The 12,542-nt window shown below is 32.8% G+C and overlaps 1 protein-coding gene across 1 annotated transcript in view; it reads left to right on the top strand.

Annotated features, from left to right (window-relative positions):
- Positions 1-12,542, top strand: part of LOC133335632 (uncharacterized) — a 47,035-nt gene that overhangs the window by 30,602 nt on the left and 3,891 nt on the right. The window lies entirely within an intron of this gene.

Below are 12,542 nucleotides of genomic sequence, written 5' to 3'. Positions count from 1 at the left end.
AATGGGATTATCAACGCATATGCCAAACGTATTTTTTAATATGTGGCAAGACAAGGTCAAACGAGTACAATTTTCTTAGCTAAAGACTTGACACGAGCTTCAAATGACATATTGTTGCAATCAAAACGCCTAAGCCATTTATCTTGTAAATGACATCTATAACATTATTAAAGACGGTAACAGAAATTGCTAAAAATTGTATACGACCAACCAATCATAACCTTTATTGTTTAAGTGTTGACATTTAGACCATTAGCGAACCAAAAATGTACTAAATAGAATTTTATTGAATTGGGAATATGGTACTACGGTTACATCGAAAGCCGTACACTGACTATTGTGCAAAAGAGATGATTCTTCCTAGTAAACCATAATCTGCTTATTCATAACACGTTCTGTAATTTTTGGCAATATTGCTATAATTGTATAAGTCAGGCGAATTCATGCCTTAGTCTTCCCTTGCTGTCAACTTTTTAATCGCGGAATACCAACCAGAACAGGATAAAAACTCACAATATCTTTCAGGAAAACGTAAATATAGTAATGTGCACATATATTTTGGTTCGAATAAATATATTTTTTGTTTATTTATTCCAAGGCCTATATAAGGTCAACCAGTACTTTAGTTTAACGTCAATTAACTTTGCATATATATATTTGAAGATTTAAAAAAGAAGAAATATAATTTACAAACAATTTTTGTTATTGCTTTGTTGTTGTTTTTTGTAATTAAAGAATAGTCCTTATTTTTTATGGCGGGCATGATAACTCCTCACTTGAACATCGGAATCTGAAAATCCCAACGGTGTTAGAAAGAGTACATATCTGGCTCTCGTATGAACTAGGATTATTGACTTCGCTCTAAAATTAACAAAATGGCGGAGCTTTGAAAAAATATTATCTTGTAAATGACATCTATAACAGTATCACAGACGGTAACAGAAATTGCTAAAAATTGTATACGACCAACCAATCATAACTTTGATTGTTTAAGTGTTGACATTTAGACCATTAGCGAACCAAAAATGTACTAAATAGAATTTTATTGAATTGGGAATATGGTACTACGGTTACATCGAAAGCCGTACACTGACTATTGTGCAAAAGAGATGATTCTTCCTAGTAAACCATAATCTGCTTATTCATAACACGTTCTGTAATTTTTGGCAATATTGCTATAATTGTATAAGTCTATTGGCACCAGATGAATTATTCCTTGAGAATGAGGCATCGTTAGCTATCTTCCAGTTCACTGGAAATACTTATGTAGTGATAATATTGTTTACAATATACATGACATATACATAAATATGAGGAAACATCACATTTTAAAAAAAAGTTTGTTTGCATTTCATAGTACATAATTATGGAAGGTAGTCTCATATGTACATATATCAATTTCAGTGTCGTACCTAATTTATTGCGCTCCGTACAAAAATACTCACCTTCTCACCTCTATAGGGTTTGTAAGACGTCCGTATTACCCAAATACGCAAGGACTTTATTTGCATCTGTGCCAATTGAAAACGGCAAAAATTGATGAAAAAAAATTTATTTGATCGGAAAATGTTTACATTTATAGAAAAACTAATTTTTTAATGACTGGAATTCTATTTTCAAAAAAAAAAAAAAATTCAAAATACGCATTGTCAATGTTGAAATTTTTAAATTTTATATTTTTATACGCAATGCGTATTTGGGTAACATTCATTGAAATACATGTATTTAACTTTTGAGGTGAATAAATTCGTACGCATACGTATGCATTTAGGTACGACCCTCAAATAAAATGTAAAATAAATTCAATAAAATAGTATGTAGATATGTCGATTGGCATATTTTCAAAAAATTAAAAATTTATATTTTCTAAAGCTGCTCATTGTTCTCAAGAAGTAAATATTGGTGCTGCAACTTATATTTATAGGTTTTACGGACACGGAACTTCAAAATATTAATAAATATAAATAAATTAGTATTTTTTGTCACTGAACACATGCTGTGGCAAATAATGTAAGGTAACAGCAAGGTATACTAAGAAGGTAACCGTATCAAACCAGCTGATGGTAACATTATATGTCACAATAATTTTCTAAATCATTTTTAAATAAATACATTTGAAAATTCGAACAGAAAGGGATTAAAAAGGTATATCGGTAGGCCATAGAGATGATATCTAGATTCGATTGGACCTTTTTGTCTTCCAAAAGAAGATTCCTTGATTTGCTTTTTATCTTCTAAAAGTCACTTCGGTCTTTTATAAAAATATATTCTTGTCTTCTATTAAATAAAATAGACCGTTCCACCAGAATAGTTTGTCTGTGTTGTGACACTTGAGGTTCCTATGCCTTCAGTTATGCTTTAGTTATTTGTTTTTCACATTTCATATGAGTACATAAAAACACTAAGGAAAAATAGTCTAAATCTTGTTATCCTTCCACAAATCCTATGACGCCAACTTTATTGATTTTAATTCGCTCCTTTGATGTTATTTTTATTCACAAATCAGATATTTTCACATATATTTAAAATTTTCAAAATATTAAAAAAGTAAACAAATATTTTTTTCGTATTTCAAAATGGTTGAATTTAATTTGCTTTGAGTCAATATTTATTAACAAGGTTAACCGGCAGGCGAATTCATGCCTTAGTCTTCCCTTGCTGTCAACTTTTTAATCGCGGAATACCAACCAGAACAGGATAAAAACTCACAATATCTTCCAGGAAAACGTAATTATAGTAATGTGCACATATATTTTGGTTCGAATAAATATATTTTTTGTTTATTTATTCCAAGGCCTATATAAGGTCAACCAGTAAGCGAATTCAAAAAAAAAAAAACTTTAGTTTAACGTCAATTAACTTTGCATATATATATATTTGAAGATTTAAAAAAGAAGAAAAATAATTTACAAAAAATTTTTGTTATTGCTTTGTTGTTGTTTTTTGTAATTAAAGAATAGTCCTTATTTTTTATGGCGGGCATGATAACTCCTCACTGGATCATCGGAATCCGAAAATTCCAACGGTGTTAGAAAAAGTACATATCTGGCTCTCGTATGAACTAGGATTATTGACTTCGCTCTAAAATTAACGAAATGGCGGAGCTTTGAAAAAATATTTTTGAAAAAAACGCCGAATTTTGACCAAACACTAAGTTAAAAAATAAGGAAGATCTTCACCGATTGGCTTTATCCTAGTTCATACGATAGCTATACACTCACAGAGAAACGTGTGAAAATTTGAAATCGATTGGGTTATTAGTTTTTGAGTTATCGTGCCCGCCATTCGCAAAAGAGAAAAACGCGTTTAAAGTTTGAGAAGCCCTTTAGCCGTCACTTGATGCTGACACAATAAATCGGCTATATCTTTAAGAGTTCTTGAGATTTTCACTTGAAATTTTGTAGAGACATTCTTGAGTTAATGTAGAATCGAATTAAATAAAAAAAATGTTGACCCCGAGAATGGGGGGGGGGGGGGTGTCCCCTTAAATAAAAAACACAGCCCAAACGCAACCCAATTTTTAATTTGTACGATAATTTACTTGAAAATCTTCTTTAAACTCTTGAAATAGTCTAAGTCTTTAAATAGTCTTAATTTAATGTTGACAAAATATTAATATTTTCGTTTTGACGTCTAACATAATTTTGTATGTATGTATAGGTTTCAAAATATGATTTGACAACAAACTTTATACTCACCTCTGCTTACTGGCCGACCTTATATAGGCCTTGATTTATTCTTCAAACAATAAATTTGACAGTCAATGAAGACTTCGAATTCGCCTCCTTGGTAACCTTACGAATAAACCTTGCTTTGAGTCAATGTTTATTCAAAAGGTTAACAGGGAGGCGAATTCGTAGTCTTCGTTGACTGTCAAATTTGTTATTTGAAGAATAAATAAGCAAAAAATATGTTTATTCGAACCAAAATATATGTGCACATTACTATCATTACGTTTTATTGAAAGATATTTTGAGTTTTTATCCTGTTATGGTGAGTATTTCGCGATTAAAAAGTTGACAGCAAGAAAAGACTAAGGTATGAATTCACCTGCCGGTTAACCTTATTAATAAACCTTACTTTGAGTTTTGTATATCATGGCGAAATTATTATTATTCGCCTCGATAAAAATATTGAGATATCATGTTCCCAATTCGCCGATGCGGCTACCTTATTTGTCTACCTTAGGTAACAGCAAGAGTTTGTTGTACAACAAACGTTACAACAACCACATGGAAATTTATTTTTGTAAGTAATGCTAGTGTCAACGCCATTTGACTAAATGTAAACAAACATACAAGGTTTATGCATAAGGTTAACAAGGAGGCGAATTCGAAGTCTTTCATTGACTGTCAACTTTATCGTTTGAAGCAAGGTAGATATATAAAGGGCCCCATACACTATACATTATGCCGTCATGCCGATGAACGCCTTTTTGTATATGTGAGATTGACTAGTGTATGGCAAACTCTTCAATCACTATTCCAAAAAATCGATTTTTGTTCCAAAAATTGCATTTTGAGTCTTAAATTCAGTTGTTTTTTATTCCGTAACAATTTTATTATTTTTGTACACAAAATTATTTACTGACAACTTTCAAAATGAATATTATTCACCAGATTGATAAGGGTTCATTTTCAAAATCAAAACTATTTTCATTTTCTTCATGCATTCCCAGTAGTTCGAGTAACTGGTGATGAACTAGATATTTTACTAATTACCTGTAAGTAGCACTAGTTACCACTTCATGCCCTAGACTGGTGAATTTAACATGGGTATGTCATTGGGGAAGTCAATTGTCCCCTGCCTGCGTTACAAGTATACAATCATTTCGATAGTCGATTCATTACCCTTTGCATTACCAGTAACTACTGAATTGGTATGATGTGCGTAGACAACTTTTTCAATTGACAACAAAATCCAACAGTCTATTTTGTGTTCCTTTTTAGGGTATGAAGTAACTAGATCACTAGTAACTAGCTATATAACTATATAATAGCAGACAATTGATATTTTTTGAACAACTGGGTTGTGTGTGTCACACATACATAAATAAACTTTCAAAAAATAACACATACTATGATAAATGCTGTACGGCATGATGTATAGTGTATGGGGCCCTTTATTTTTTGAAAGTTTATTTATGTATGTCAATCTTACATATACAAAAAGGGGTTCATCGGCATGACGTCATGATTTATAGTGTATGGGGCCCTTAAGGTAGCCGCATTGGCGAATTTGGAATATGATATGTCAAAATTATGATAAAGGCGAATAAAAATTAATTCGCCTTCTTTTTTTCCACCAATCAGAACACAGCATTTTTAAAGTTTTATAAAATATTTATTTACCTTTTAAATTTGTGTGCTTTTTTTAAATGGTTTAAAAATAAAAAACCTAAAATTTAAAAATAGCGTAAAAGATAAAAATTATACGTTAATGTTAAGGAACTGATGACAAGGAATACATTTTTGAGATACGAAGACGTGGACCCATTTTGAATATGTTTCTGAATATGTTTTCTGTAGTAACATCTCAGCATGCCAAACTCAACATATGTGGAAATCTAAAAGGTCGTTTACATTGAACCGGATTTGGTTAATCCAGTGGGTTTAAGTTTTCAATTCCTTTGAATATATGCCAAATAAAACCTCATAATGTAGGTTAACCCGGTAAAAAGTTCTAATGTAAATGCCGTATAAGCTTCGAAATTACAAATCATTTGAAGATTAACGCTTCGCCTTCGATTATGGATATCGTGTATGCTGTATTATAAACGATATCCATAATTAGGAGACTTTTACGTGAAATACGCCACCAAATCGTTATGGAAAGTCTGAAGACAATAGATTGTTATAAAAATCCAAAACGCTCTTCTCGTGTAATAGTAAAGGTCTTCCTATAGAAGTTCAGGTGAAGCTATCCTAGACACGACCTATATTTTTTGTATCTTTAGAAATTGGCTTCTTTAATTTTCATTTTTAATTTTATTTTTTACGGTGATTAAAAACAACAAATTGTTGTGACATATACAGCCTTATTCTGGATATTCGCTGGGAGATATCTCGCATGCACAAAAATTTTCGCTTTCACATTCTCGCCTTATTCTGAATGAATAGGGAGACGCAAAAAATGCGAGATGCGGATTCGAGTTTTCGAAAATGGTGGTTAAAAAAAAAGATTCGTGTTGCCGTATTATAATTTACGTTGTAATGTGTGTTGCCATATTGTAATTTAAGTTGCAATGTATGTTGCCCCATTGTATTTTAATTGTGTAATATTTTTCAATATTTTATTTATTGATTATTTTATTAAAAATTGTTACTTGTTATTGTTGTTTAAACTTTATAACAATACAAATGTGAAATATCAAGTATGTCAAGTAATTGACAACGACCGTTCTTTTCGTTTATTGGTTGAAATTCTTCTGACATTTGCTCACGAATGAAAATAAACTTTCGCGAATTTTCGCGAATGCTCAAAACAGCAACAAGAATAACAACAAACATTTGTGAACTCAACAGTTGTTGGGCATGTGTTCTGCTACACACACATTCGCTGTGTGGGTTTATTTCTTATTATATTTTTGTTTGTTGTTGTTGCGCTCGCGAGCTTTCGCGAACATTTGTGTTTTGTGTTTTTCAAAAGAATGCTCTTCAGCAACAAATGCATGCGAAAGAACGAATCGCCGACGCTTGCCGAGAAATTTTATCGTTCGTGAATTTTTCATACAATGCGAGCAATCGCGAGAGATTGCTAAAGCTTGTTCATTCATTCTCGCCGTGAGCATTCGTGAGAAAGATCGTATTTTAATCATTCTCCGCACCCTGCTATAATGCCACAATAAATAAAAACAAATCGTTCTGTTCATTTGACACATTTTTAACATTTCGATTGGGAATGTTGTTTAGATATTGATTCATCCAAAAATCATAAATTTCACAGTCACACATTTTTTATACGACCTTGGCTACCCACAATATGAAAAAATTGTTATTTATAAAAGGTAATATCAAATACTCGTGTCAATATTAATACGGGCACTTCCGCAGTCATTTACACGACTCGCAGAGGCAAAATCAAACTTTAAACGTTAAATATATCAAAAACAATTACATTTTTTACAACTCTCCCTTAATACTTCTTGTAGAACGTTAGGAGTACTATCAGTGGTAAACAAATTGAGGGCCTCCGGTTTTTATCTTTCGATATAAAAGCCACAAAAGAGCGGTCACTTTAAATATACATGACTTTAGACACCATTGATAATAATGGGAAAACTCTGCGAATTGTGTGGATATTTTGAACTTTTTATATTCCTTGCATGAATAAGAGATATCAAGTATTATTATTGCACTTTCAAAATTTCCAAATTTGGCATATCATTATTTACGATGGATTTTTCTCGATCACTCACGCGACATTTTTCATTTTGCATGTTTTATTTCAGCATTGTCTGCATTTATAGTCTTTAAATTAGCATTTATGCAAAGAAACAAATTCTTCGACTTTGGTTTACCTTTTTTCGGCGATGCCCATATAACAAATTATGTTTTTAAAAATGACCCAATAAAATCGAAGCTGTTCTTTATAAAATGTACTACCGTATTAAATTTACCCAATCTGTCTGCAGGGAAAGTTTGAGACAGCAAATCTTTCTTCATAGAATAATTCACAATTTCCAGCATTTTCTATTGTGTAGCAATGGCTTAATTAGAGGAAATATGTGGAAGCGATCAAAATATAAATTTGATAGATTTTTATTTGATAGATGTTACATACAATATCCTGTCAATCTATACACATGTCATTTTGCAATATATGCAACAATTGATTACCATTATTTAGGGAAGTTATAACTAAACCTGAACCCGTTTAAACGAAACGAATACTCTTCATCAATTATTGGAAAATGGCATGGCAATAAGACAATTTTTCGGTATTTAGTATTCCATTTATATCAAATCGACCGAAAATATATAAAGGATCTATATCTGATTACAACAACACAAATTATGCCAAACATTGAATGTTTGGTGTACCATTAGGAACTATACCTAATTCTGCACTGATTTCGACAATATGCCGAAGTTTCGTTGGGGCTCAAATGGCACGTGGTAACATCTTGCAACTGTGCTCAAACTCAGACAAACTCTCAGACGACCGCCTTAATTTGCATTAAAAATTTCTTAATTTCTTAATATTTACCCCTGACAGACGAGAGTTTCTGCATTTTCGAAACAGTTTTTTGCTTCAAAACAATTGTTTGTCTGTGTGTAGGATGACATTTTTTTACATTAGTTTCGATATTTTTCGGGATTACATCTTGACATGACATAAAGGAGGAATAGCAACTATGATCTTAGCAAAACAGCTCCCAATTTAAAAAAAATGGTTGACATTTGGCTTCATTTCTTATTTTTATTTTCATAAATATAAATAAATTTGACAAGTAACAATTAATTTTCGACAGCATTGCCATATTGAAATTGCCTAATTCAGTATAAATTCAGTTTGATTTTATGCATTAACAACACATAAAAATGTGGATAATGTACAAGTTAATTTGAATTAAGGCTGTTAATGTAAATTAAATTAAGCAAATTAAGTCGTCTGTCTAGGCTATAATACAATGAATCGTCATAGGTGTTGCCGCCAAAAAACTAACTTCGATTTTTAAAACCCTAACATACCCTGTTCATGCCATTTTGTTTTATTTTGTTAATATTATTGCAAGGAATCTATTCTGTTTGTTGCCAGCGAATACTCCAATTATCCCTCCAGGATAATTGGGAATGTTGGAGTAGAGTGGCATTCATAGCCATGTGATATACCGGTCTATGCATATGTAATTACGAAGAAAAAGTTTGTTAAAGAAAATACTTCAAATAGTGGTGTGTCGTACATTTGTCTATCCATGTGTAGCATTTTTATTCTCATCTTTGGCACAGCGCATTCTCTTTAATTTGTTTCTCTTTGACAACATGAAAATACAAACTTTCACTCCGAACAGCTTTAATCTCTATTATATTGGTTAAGAAATGTTGACAATAGTGTGGTGTAAAATTTGGATAGCATTTGGAAAATAATTTCAGCACAAACATCACCACAATCACTTTTCGATTGTCGAGAAAATGAGTAATAGTGCTCGTCGTCTGGATTTGGCTGTATCCAAATACAAATACTTGCCGAATAATGTCATGAGTGTGCCACCTCCTCCGACTAATGTGGGGCCCTCAGCGAATGTTCAGTATACAGTTGACATTCAAGATACACACTAGGCGTCGCGCGTGTTACACATGTAATGTGAAGGAACGCGCGTGTTTTCTATTTTGTTTTTATTTCAAATTGTGAAACTAGCAATGTTAATATTTAATCATCATAATTTTCCTATACCATTTATGGTAGCGATTGAGTAAACGACTCGACTCGGTTGTGTTGTGATTGTGGAAATCCTTGTTTGTTGATGTAAAAGGAAATTATTAGGCAAAAACCACAACAGTGTGTTGCAATATGAACAGTAATATCTACAAAGTCGGAATGTCTACTACCAAAGTGTATTATTTTCGAAATTGCATTATTCCAAGTTGCTGATTTAATGTGTTCGAATTGTTTATTATGTTCTGTTTAAAACAAAAAATAACATTTCTAATGCTGTATACGGAAATAATTCTCTACCCAATTGGCAGATAAGGACAACAGTGTTGCTGTATATAGTCATACTTGTGTACACATGTATAGAGATGGTATTTACCGGGTAAATACCCAAGGGGTGGGTAAATACCCATTTGCGGGTATTTATTTGGGTATTTACTATATTGAGTCGGTAGTACAACATCTTACACCCTATTTCCGGGTTTCTGTTATCAAATCGATTTGGTTGGATAGTTTTACGATACTTTAAAGACGTGGGTAAATACCCGAGTTTTTACCCAAAAATTGGGTATAAACTCATTAACTGCCGAACCAATTGACATAGGCAGCCAAAATTTTGCACACATGTTTCTAATGTCAAAGCAAATATAGAAATCCAACATGGGGTCCCTGGGTCCAAGTTTTGATATAGCTCCCATATAACCGTATCTCCCGATTTAAGGTATTTTTTGTCTATTAGACACATTTTACAATCAAATTGGCTTTAGAGATGGTATTTACCGGGTAAATACCCAAGGGGTGGGTAAATACCCATTTGCGGGTATTTATTTGGGTATTTACTATATTGAGTCGGTAGTACAACATCTTACACCCTATTTCCGGGTTTCTGTTATCAAATCGATTTGGTTGGATAGTTTTACGATACTTTAAAGACGTGGGTAAATACCCGAGTTTTTACCCAAAAATTGGGTATAAACTCATTAACTGCCGAACCAATTGACATAGGCAGCCAAAATTTTGCACACATGTTTCTAATGTCAAAGCAAATATAGAAATCCAACATGGGGTCCCTGGGTCCAAGTTTTGATATAGCTCCCATATAACCGTATCTCCCGATTTAAGGTATTTTTTGTCTATTAGACACATTTTACAATCAAATTGGCTTTAATTTGGCACATAGTGTTCTTTTTGGGTACCAAACGTCCATACATGTTTCTAATGTCAAAGCAAATATAGAAATCCAACATGGGGTCCCTGGGTCCAAGTTTTGATATAGCCCCCATATAACCGTATCTCCCGATTTAAGGATTTCTATATTTGCTTTGACATTAGAAACATGTATGCAAAATTTTGGCCGTCTATGTCAAGTGGTTCGGCAGTTAATGAGTTTATACCCAATTTTTGGGTAAATACTCAAAATAGGGGTACCTTTGTATGGGGGCTACCAGTAAACGTGGACCTATATACATACAATTTTGCATAGACATTTAGTACCCAAAAAGAACACTCTGTGCCAAATTACAGCCAATTTGATTGTAAAATGTGTCTAATAGACAAAAATACCTTAAATCGGGAGATACGGTTATATGGGGGCTATATCAAAACTTGGACCCAGTGACCCCATGTTGGATTTCTATATTTGCTTTGACATTAGAAACATGTATGCAAAATTTTGGCTGCCTATGTCAAGTGGTTCGGCAGTTAATGAGTTTATACCCAATTTTTGGGTAAAAACTCGGGTATTTACCCAAGTATTTACCCACGTCTTTAAAGTATCGTAAAACTATACAACCAAATCAATTTGATAACAGAAACCCAAATAAATACCCACAAATGGGTATTTACCCAATTTACCGGGTATTTACCCTTTGGGTATTTACCCACTGCCCATCTCTACACATGTACATAGACACACAGAGTGCTTGCGTTTGTTTGATTTTGTGCACATATATCTGAAATGGAAGTGCACTGATTAGTACATATATATAGATATTACAGTTACAGAGAATACCAAGTGAATAGACGAAAAGTTATGCAGGTGCAAAAAAGGGTTTATTCTCTTAGAGATAGTTATCAGCTTTATATTTGTACCTATAGAATTAGTCACATTAACTCGATGTAATCAATCACGGACATAACTAATAAACAAGAACCTTTGCTTGTGTGCATAAATATGTATATACATATAGGCAATTTTAACGAGCTTCAACTGTATTACAAGAATACCATTGACAATTGTTGTGGTTCGACATGCAACAACTTGTTGCGTTTTATAATAACTTTCGAGAGCATTTTGCTGTGCTTTAATAAGGGTCTTATAATCTGTTTCATTGTTTGCTATGAACTATGTCGTATGGCAACTGACAAGGAAACAATACCAAAGAAATTGATCATGATGATGCGGTTAGAGTTGGGGAAAGTTTACGAAGTGTCTGCCGCTTGAAGATGCACATACAGTTGGACAATTAAATGTTTGCATGCCAAACAAGGAAACCATACCAAATAATACATTCAGAATTGGACCGAAAATATTTAATTATTGACCCATAGTTCGCTTATAAGGACTTTGTTTGCTAAGTCACTGTGCATTGAAAGAAGAAGATGGCACAGTTTTATGTCTGTATTCCTGGCGGACATTGGCATAATCTTAACACTTAAATCCAACGCCACCATAAGCTTTGATTATTTACGTTGCAATTAAATTATTCGGATGCTACGTCATCTACAACTAAAATGATTTAAACACTCGTACAATTGCACTACAAGTTGCCTACAAACCGCAAAAACGAAAGGTATTTCGCAATGATGATTGCAGTATTTGAAGCGTAACATGTGTAGCATAATGTTTAAATAGATCAGAGAAGCGCGGAGGGATTTTCATCGCTTGATGAGCGCAATGCATTGTAACATGAGAATATTTGTTAATGCAATGATACAGTGTATACTTTAATGATGTAAGTGGATATACGACACTTGCATTCAAGACAAAAAAAAAAATAATAAATAACATAAGCAACCTCTAAACTCATTAGACGTAGACAATATACGTGCTCTTTGAATATTGGCATGCAATTAATAAAGTCGAAATCGCATATAACGACGGTCAAGGGACTTACGAAATTGGTCGACCATAACCGTTATAAGCGAGACAATGCTATATATAAACA

Source organism: Musca vetustissima, unplaced genomic scaffold (assembly GCF_032173495.1).
Source record: "Musca vetustissima isolate MV318-11 ecotype Yass unplaced genomic scaffold, APGP_CSIRO_Mvet_v1 utg8222, whole genome shotgun sequence".
Lineage (NCBI taxonomy): Eukaryota > Metazoa > Arthropoda > Insecta > Diptera > Muscidae > Musca > Musca vetustissima.
Note: the sequence above shows the minus strand (reverse complement) of the source record. Positions and strands in the feature narration are given on the sequence as shown.